Source organism: Lycium barbarum, chromosome 9, assembly GCF_019175385.1.
Source record: "Lycium barbarum isolate Lr01 chromosome 9, ASM1917538v2, whole genome shotgun sequence".
NCBI lineage: Eukaryota > Viridiplantae > Streptophyta > Magnoliopsida > Solanales > Solanaceae > Lycium > Lycium barbarum.
Window position 1 is genome coordinate 21,263,647 of NC_083345.1, and position 3,997 is coordinate 21,267,643.

Genomic DNA, 3,997 nt, shown 5'->3' on the forward strand with positions numbered 1-3,997 from the left:
GTTTCCTTTTTGTTTAAACTGTCACTGTCGACGTCATTGCTGAAGAAACAAGTTTTTTTGTTCTTCCATTAAAGAAGAACGAAGGGAGAAGCCATTATTTTTCTCACCTTCTTCTCCAACAGTAGCCAACAAAAAATGGATAGAGGAGAAGCTGTTGTGTCTGGATGGCAACTGCCGAAACAATGGGATAACTCTCTCGGCTACTAATCAAAAACTGTTAAAAAACATTTTTTTTATTTTTGTGATCAGTTTCAAAAACAAGAACTGACATATAAAAGAAATTACCAAATGTAAAAAAAGAATAAACACTGATCAAAACTTTATTTCAAATTAATTAGTGTCAAAATTGGTTTATTATTCCCAAACTGCACATTTCAAAAAAAATATTGAAATTATTGAAATTTATGATTCTAGATTCACACAAAATATTGAAATTATTGTATGACTTTTTCTTCGAACAAGAAATTTAGCCCATGGCTCTGATTACACATAACATGTTATTCTAGACTAATTAGATGAATTTACGAAGTCTTGAATTGTCCAACAAAGAGCACTCACCTTGAATTGTCAAGATCGATGATTGAGTAGCCTTTTGAACAACATATATCCTTTCTTTTGTACATTTTCATGTCTTTAATCATGATTGTTCATTATACTATATTTTAATTTGAAGTATTTCAATAATCGAAATCGAGACCAAGAGTACATACTTTCTTTGTAATTTAAAAACATAAAAGTCTCATTTAATTTATAATACAAGGAATCAATGACTTATCCCAAAATTTAACATTTTGGTTCTGATATCACTCTTTATACTCCACTATCCTTCTAGACTGAAATAAACACACAGTATACTACTACTTATTTGATAGTTTACTTACTCAAAGACTTTGGAAGAGTTCCACAGGCAGCCTGGGAGAAAGAAGTGGTTGAAGACGTTTCATTTTAGGCATGGCAATGCCCAAACCGTCACTTAGATCAATGGGTTCCTCATTTGGCATTGAAATATTGAATCCATGAAGTACTCTTGCTAGTGTCAAATTCACTACTTGGGTGCCAAACATCAAAGCAGGGCACATTCTTCTTCCAGAGCTAAACGGAATATACTCAAAATTTTGTCCTCTAAAATTAATATTCATGTGTTCCTTCATGAACCACCTCTCCGGTTTAAACTCATCCGGATACTCCCAGATTCTCGGGTCTCGTTGTAGCTTCCATAAGTTAACGATCAAACCGGTGCCCTTTTGAATGCGATACTTACCAATGTAACAATCTTCGTTAGCCTCTCGAGGCCTGATAAAGGACCAGGTGGATAAATACGTAAGGTTTCTTTTATTATGGCTTGTAAATATGGGAGGTTAGTGATGTCTGATTCTTCAACCCATCTGTTTCTTCCTACATGCTCATCTAACTCGTCTTGGGCTAATTTCAATGAGCGAGTCTCGTTAATTAGCAGAGACAGTGCCCATATTAATGTCTCCGCAGTGCTCTCAGATGCCGTCATGATAAGTATCTGAGCCAATTCGCAAAGTGAATAATAAGACGTTAGCCGAGTGATTGGACTCGAAATAAAAACTAGCCATCTTAATAAATTGAAAGATAATATGCTTTATAAAAGATACTTCCTTCAGCACTATATTGTGAATACAATTTCTAATATCCAGTTAATTTAAGTCTAAAGTAGGACAAACTAATGTTCAAAAAGCATAAAAAGGATTCAGATTTTTGGACGGATGGACCGATGGAGTAGCCAGTAGTCTAGTTTAGTTGGGACCATTATGTGATCGAGCCCGTGCTACGAACTTAAAGTACTTCATCATCCTAATTTATGTGGAATTATTTGACTTTGACACAAATTTTAAAGAAATGAAAAAGATTTTTGAAATTTGTGATCTAAATCAAGCACATATCAGAGATTTTTGTGATTATAAATAATCTCATTAAGTGCAAAATAGAAACTTTAAAGTTAAATTTTATGGATGATGACATTCTTTTCGTGACGGACTAAAACGAAAGTGTGACAGAGGAAATATTTCATCTTTCTCATAATTTTAGTTTTACATAGAGAAAAAGCTTTTTAGTGCAAATTAATAGTACTTCTTAAAAGTTGCTTGATGAGTTCTGCAAGTTACAAATTTGTTCTATCTAAAAGATTTGGTCACGTTTTTCTGCTTTTATTTAGCTAAATAAAAGAACAACACACGGATACAGAGGGAATAGTATGTGAATTTGGTGACTTTTCAAAACAAAGAATTAAGTAAAAGAAATTTTGTGCAACATATATTCGTGATAAAGCGACAAACAACAGCTTACCAACGTTGTTGCCTTGATATATAATGGCATCACGGTCGTATCCAGACTCCATTGTTTCCTCTGGAAGAGTCGAAAGCATCACATCAATAAAATCAGATTGGTCTCCATTCGTAGAATTAATAACATCACTATCTTTTCTTTTCTGGATGTGTTCTTTTAACCAGCTATTAAACACACTATCAAATTCTTCAAAGGTCTGTTTCATGGCTTTAATGTGCCCGCCAATATCCATCCATTCAAGCGAAGGAATTGCATCGGAAACAACGAAAGTTCCACGGAGTAACAACGCTTTCTTTATCGATTCTTTGAATTGCATTTCCTCTGTTCCACTCTTTTCATTTATGCTACTTGAAAATCGCTTCCCAGCAAGCATTCTGATAATTATATTGCACGTTATGTGCTCAAACAAGCTACTTAGGTTCACTTGTGCAGGAAAATCGTTACTACTATTACTAAAATTTGAGTAGTACAATTCTTTAATACAACAATTCACTTCTGATGTACGGACATGTTTCAGCTTGTCAAGGCGAGTGCTGGTTAAGAGTTCAAGAGTTACCATTTTACGAATGTCACGCCAATATGGTCCGTAAGGTGCCAAAGCAAAAACTTTACCGTTGTAGAAGTACTTGCTTAATACCATGCTTGGTCGACTTGCAAATATTTTATCATTGCCATTTGTGAAGCAATCTTTAACCATTTCCCAACTGCTAACAACAAGAGCTGGATGGGCTCCAAGTTGAAGTTGAAAAATAGGCCCATATCTATCAGCCATAAGACCAAGGGTTCGACAAACGGGAAGTTTCCCGTTAAGTAGATGGAGGTGACCTATGATAAGCCACGAGCCTGGAGCTATAGGTGCACCAGTAGCTGATATAGTAGGACTATTACTCTTTGCATTGTGTGCATTTGCTCTCTTTCTAATTTTGTATTTGCAAGCAACAAAAAAGGCTAAGAACCAAGCAACAAGTAGTACTAGGAGTTGAGAAAGAAAATGCATATTGATTAATGTAGAGCTAGCTAGTAGTGCATGGGAATATTTTGTTGTTAAAAGTATTGAGTTCAGAATCGTATTTATAATTGAACTGCAGGGTTCAAGGGGCCAGAAACTTTAGAATTTTTTTGCGGCCTAAAATTAAAAAAAAAGGTAACAATCTGCGGACCATGACCTTGACATCTATTACTGTGGGGTTGAATTTACTTGACAAACATGAATAGCGGAGCCGCCGGGGCCTATAGCCTTTTTCATTTCTCCAACAACTCCACTAATTTTTACTGCATTCGTTAAATTCAAACTGACTTTAATTTCTGAACTCCATAAACTATATTTAGAGACTGTTTGGATTGGCTTGTTTTAGGTGTTTTTAATCCAAAATTGTTTCTAAATACTTTTGTAGTGTTTGTGTTGGATAAAAAAAAAAATTAAGCATTTGTTTTTGTTGGAAATAATAATTCAAAATTTTAGGCAACCAAAATTTATTAGAATTTGATACTTTAATCCATGCTTTGTTAGGATTTGTGGTCAAATTAGTATAGGAATATGTTTTCCTATTTTGAATTAAAGTATTATAAACAAGAGTGCTACTAGCTATTTTCTTAACGAGAGAGAATAAGAGATACTGTAGAGATTCAAAGAGTGTATCAATAAAATATTTTCTTCCAAATTGGTATTAGAACTTCAACGATC

General features: G+C 34.2%; 1 pseudogene; it reads right to left on the reverse strand.

The window, feature by feature from the left end:
- Nucleotides 1–758: 758 nt before the first annotated feature.
- Nucleotides 759–3,487, reverse strand: LOC132611746 (xanthotoxin 5-hydroxylase CYP82C4-like; annotated as a pseudogene).
- Nucleotides 3,488–3,997: the final 510 nt, after the last annotated feature.